The following is a 6,051-nucleotide window of genomic DNA, read 5'->3' as shown; positions in this document are numbered from 1 at the left end:
TCTGTGTGTGTGTTAGGGAATTCAGACTGTAAGCTCCAATGGGGCAGGGACTGATGTGAGTGAGTTCTCTGTACAGCGCTGCGGCATTAGTGGCGCTATATAAATAAATGGTGAGAGAGAGAGAGATAGATATAGGGAGAGATAAATAACCCATGTTTTACTTGTAGTTTAAGTAGATAGACCAGGAAGAGGATAGTATTTTCTCATGCTATCAGTCACCATTCTTCTAAGACTGGAGTCTGGCGGATGAGTCAGAAGAGAGTGGGCAATAATAGATTGAGTGACCAGATAAGGAGTTGAGAACCTCATCCCTGCTGCCCTAGAATTGTTCCACCTCCCTCAGCTCCCCACAGCCTTGCAATAGTAAAAATTCTAAGACTGCAAAGGTTATTTCATCCTCTTCAGCGTGCAGCATGTGATATTATTCTTATTATTTATTGTATTTATGATTCACTCTATGTCCCAGAGCTATACATGGAGTCATAGCTGATTAATCTCTGATTAATCTGGTCTAGTCCCATCACACAGTTGGGAAGCAAGTTTCAGGGTTTTGGAACACAAAGATGTTGATCCCATTCCAAAACCAAAGTTTTTAGCTGGCGACATTACCTATGATTATTGCTAAAAGAAAAGACTGTAGGGACTTTAAATGAGAGTTATTTCATTATAACTTTTCTCAAGGTTATGAGGTCCTCACAAGTCGTGTGGTTGCCCAAACCATAAAAACACAAACTGACTCGAGCCCTATAGCATTTTTGCCCACCATATGCGTTTAAAATTTATTGACTCTCATTAGTCCATAAAAGTGCTATAAACTCCAATCCTCCTGATCACCATGATAACCACACATTTAATTAAATTCACATATGTCCCTCAGGCTCCAAGTTTCACAGGAAAGAATCTATTATTTCTTTATTGATCTACTGTGTAATGTATACAGTGTATCATTGTATACTGATTGCTGTGAATATTGTTCAATTATGTATTTGATGCCTATCTGTGTTCCCAGCCCAATGAGCTAAACCTGCCATGGAAACCTTTTCCAAGTCTGTTTTGGCTGTAGATCTTCACTGTGTCCCTGGTAACAATTACATATGGTATTTTACACATTTACCTAACTGTGAAATGCGTATTCTGAACAATTGTTTGCATGCAGTATTTCATTTATCATGTAATTATCACCCTGCTTTTTCTGTTCATAACAGTGTTTGTTTTCGTGCTGCTAGTCAGTGTACTGTATGTTAGATCAAAACACTGTTGGGTAATTATAATTTAATTATGCATGAAAGTATAATTCACCCTTCTTTACTGCTTTTAAAATAGGTAAACACAGGTTTCAAGCTAATCCCAAAATTAAATGTCTGTATTCCTTTCCAAAAACAAAATCACATGTGTGTGTGTTAGTGTGCTTCAAAAAATATTAAGCAGATTTTGTGATTTATATGAAGAATATTTTTTTTTTCCGGTTTTGCTTGTGAAAAATATTCAAATGTCTTTGTTTTATTTCTTTCCTAGGGCAAACTGCTACCCAGTAGTCTAAACTTCATTTGCCTAAATTCAGTAATCTAAGCAAGTCACAGTTACCATGGTTACAATTCCCAATTCTCCGTAGTTACTTGGGAATGGTGGCATAACAATGCTTTTTTTTTTCTTCTTCTGTATCTAAGCATATTTTTAAACTGAGGTAAAAACGAGTATTCCCAACAAGACCATCTGTTTCATTGTTAGACTGAATTCTTCATTTGACTGACAAGGTGGCCATTGTGATGTTAAAATGGTACTACGTACTCTTTGTTTTATCTTCTAATTAAGATAATATATAAACAAAGAACCCGCCTTGCCTTAAATATCTTTTATTTTTTATTCTGCCATAGTTCAAAATCAATGAAGTCGGGTCAGTTCTACAAATGTAAATCACTTTAACAATGGCTTATGGGTAAAAAAAAAAGTCTCAATGTACAGTAAGATGAAAGCAAAAAAAAACCAAAATGGCATCATGCCTTAATTCTTAATGAATAATACTGTAATAAACATTTAAATAGAGTGTTGTGCTAAAATGTTATGGTTTGAGTGGAAAAACTGGCATTTTAGAACTGCTGAATGTTCCTTATGGAGGGTTAGTAAGGCTGTAAAGTGCTATATTAAGGAAGGGATAAACAAGGATTATTAATTTTTTGTGCCAGCTGTTCTTTGGCATGTACAGCTAACATGTCATGGCAGTTCCAACATCCTAAATAAGACGATGTGACAGACTGCCTCAATGATCACATGCCAATAGGCAAGTGCGTGCCAGCTCATCTGTTCACAGAACTGAACAGGGTTATACAGAGAATACTCTGCCTAACACTGCAGCCTTGAGGATCACATTTTGCATCCCACAGGTTTCATGCTTTGCAAATACTCAAACCTGCATGGTCAATTTAATGAAAACCAATGTCATTCTGAAAATGTTGACACTGATTAGAACGCTGAAGTATGGCAGTGTATAATTACATACATTTATGTGATCATTGTAAGCTATTTGTATGTAGCACCTTATAAAATGACCTCAAGTATCGGTATATAAGTTAGTAGGTCTCCTGCCTTGCTCCACTGAAACAGAAATGCCAGGGCTGTTTTTTGTTTTTTTTGCTTTACTAGAGCAATGTTGCTGTATTACCCTTTTATGAGCAGCATTTATATTATCAAGAATAAAATATGTTTTTATTTATTGCCATTGGTATGGGGCACGCAAAATTGGATGATTTTATTCCATCAACAGCTACAACAACAAAAAAAACCCTCTTTCCTAATAACTCTTCCATAAGCAACTTCATACAGATGGAGCGAGTTTATTTAATACAAATGATGCAATCTGTCATATGAAGGCACAGGTAAAATACATAGCACAGTGTACCACATTGCACCATTTGTCTCAAATATACCTGATTCATCTGCATACACAACAAATTGGGCTGTCCTAGGTAGCTGAGGATTCCATTGTTATGGCTAAGGATTGTTTTATAGGTTTGTGGTCATCTGATCCACTGCTCATAGGATGTTGTGGGACTTTTGCATATAGTGGGGAAGATTCAAAGGGACTCTTAGGGAGGAGGGACAACTGCTGACAAATCTTTTAGTGCACACTGCATATTCCTGGTGGTGCACAGACTGTGTAAGAATAACAATTTATAATCATGTAAGGTATGCATCTTGCTACTTTTGACTAATTTATATATAATTTAAAATAGGTAAAACACTATTTCTTGCAAAATATTTAGGAAAAGAAAGACCTATTGTATCTATCATTTTAAAATGATATAAAATTGCTTTGAATAAAAAGAATGACCAATTCTATAAAATTCAATCTACATTTAAATGGCTTGTGAACAAATGATGGAATGCAAACATTTAGATCTAACCATTTATTTCAGCAACACATGTTAACATAAATCAATGCTTTTTTTTCAGTAGTGTTTTAACAAGGGAAAGAATAGATTTTACATAGGATGAAACAATGGCTCTTAGCTACTAAGTACAGTAAATGTGATTAGCAAGAAAGAGATGTCAAGCATTACCCAGTGTATAATGTGGCGTCAACAGGCTCCATGTCCGTTATTAGTTGTATTTTCCAGGTTCATTTTAAATAGTGTATTACAGGTTGTGTAGAGGCTGTTAAAAAAAGCAATACCAATGTTCAGAGCTAACATCTGATGGAAGAAATCATGGTTTCACACTTGGATCATGACTTAATGCACTCTTCTTTTCTTTCTACTAAAATAATGTTTGTTTCAGCATGATTTGTGCTCTTAATAAATAACTCATGACAGTAAGTTGGTTACCTTTATTTGAACTGTCACAAGTGGGGACAGGTACTGGGTGCCCAGGCTTCCCTTGGGAGTGGCAATTATAGCTTGCGGGCAGGGTATAGTTATAACACTCTAGGCTGCATGCGCAACCTGTCCGGCCAATAAGGAATGGCCACAAAGGGGCCTGAGATTCCTATTGGTGGCCCTGTGTGTTCAACCCATTATCCTCCATGGCAGACCCTGATCCATCAATCTCATCCCATTCTGAACAGCAAAATTGTTCACCGTTTGCAATCAACCCGTCTCAATCAATCAACTGCAATCCGTCTCTCTCCTACTCTGTGCTCCTTCAAACGTGCACTCAAAACTCACCTCTTTCTCAAAGCCTACCAACCATCTACTTAACCCCCATCTCCTCCCTTTTGCTCGTCCTCCCTTCTCTCCTCTTGCCTCAACTGTCTCCTCTTGTGCCTGGTCTGTTTACCCTCCCTTAGGATGTAAGCTCGTATGAGCAGGGCCCCCTCCCCTCCTGTCTCCATACCTGTTCTTCCGCTCCGTCTTTACTGCATATAACTGGCCGGAGTTTCTGAAGTATTGGTACTTTTTGTTCATTATTCTGTATGGTTTCACCCTGTATAGTCTACTGTTAGTACTGTGTGCGGCGCTGCGGATACCTTGTGGCACCTAACAAATAAATGATAATAATAATAATAATAACAACTCTATGTTAGTGCACTAAAACAGCACACAAGCAGGAGCATAACGTTACAGAGGAGGGAGACATGGTTTTTTTGCTGCTGCTCTGCCTTTTTTCTGCAATAATAAATGACTCACTTTATATCTAAACATTTTTTGTTTATGGAACTGTATTAAAGAAAGTGATCTTTTTTTCTATATAACCTATATCGTAAGCCATATAAGCCATTTTTATTTATTATAGTTAATATTTGAATTTTATCATGTTCACTATTGGTGGCAATTCTAATTGTTTATAATTAAGAATTCATTCTGTGCATATTTGATTTTATTATTTTAGCAGATATAGTACAGATTTTATTTGATTTAGTTCTTCTCACTGCATCTGCACTGATTGCATGTTTATACATTGGCATCTAGTTAGTGCTATGATCCTAGCAGGTCTTTTAATTTAATCATCATTGGTATTACAACTTGTTATCTCAGGAAAGTAACAAATCTGCCTGCACTGTCAATAAGAATCAATTGTCCAAAATCACCCCCCCTCGCCTCATACACTTTACTTACCGTTACTGGAATAAGGTTGTGTGTTTGGGTCAGGAGTGGTTATTTTTGGAAGACTGACAGATATCTCAGGAGAGATGACACTCTGAATTTTGCAGAAGTATTGAGTTCAGACCATGGTAATACTTAGATCCTCTGTGGATTTAGGCTAATACTGAGAAATACTCCAAATCAGCCAACAGTCATGATTTCTGCAGGACACTCTATTGTAGTATTAGTGTCCTATATCCCAAATATAGCTACATTTACTATATATATTTTATCAAATCAAGAGATCACATCAACCACACAGATTTTCTGATTTGTAAATTAATGTACAAATATACTGTATATGAGTATAGATTTGCTACTTAGATTTATTATACTGACCTGTACTATATCACTAAAGAAAAAAAAGATAGTTACCAACATCCTCCATGTAATTAAGACAAAAACCAATAATGTCTCATACATTTTGGATGTGTAGGCATTCCTTACACTTTAAAGTGAAAATAATCCTACCAGACACTAATTTCAAAGCATTTCAATTTGCTATAGAGTACATCTCACAGAATGGTTTCAACTGCCACAAATTCGAAGTTCCTTTTCATAAGTTCTATTAGCTTGAAAGAGCAAGTAGACAGTACAAACATGTAAGAAATGTTCAAATAGATGAAAGGCATAAAGAGTACAAGATAGAAGTGTATGAAAAGAAATAACAGTGAAAGAACAAGGGGTCATGCTCTTAAACTAGAAGGTGACGGGCTAAGTGGGAATATCATGAACTAATAGTTACATCAAAGGTGGTAAATTCATGGAACAGTATTCCAGAAGATGCATGGGAGGCTAACACAAGAAAAGAAAATCCAGTAAATATGTTCCCAGACATGTTTCTAATTTCTAATAAAAGTTTATTTTTCCTTGGATGGCCAGGAAAACACACAACCTAACATACATACCACACAACATAATCTAGTGTACAGAGAGCTGCTCTCCTCATATATTTACAAAGAAACACAATACA

The sequence above is a fragment of the Mixophyes fleayi genome, chromosome 4 (genome assembly GCF_038048845.1).
Source record: "Mixophyes fleayi isolate aMixFle1 chromosome 4, aMixFle1.hap1, whole genome shotgun sequence".
NCBI lineage: Eukaryota > Metazoa > Chordata > Amphibia > Anura > Limnodynastidae > Mixophyes > Mixophyes fleayi.
Note: the sequence above shows the minus strand (reverse complement) of the source record.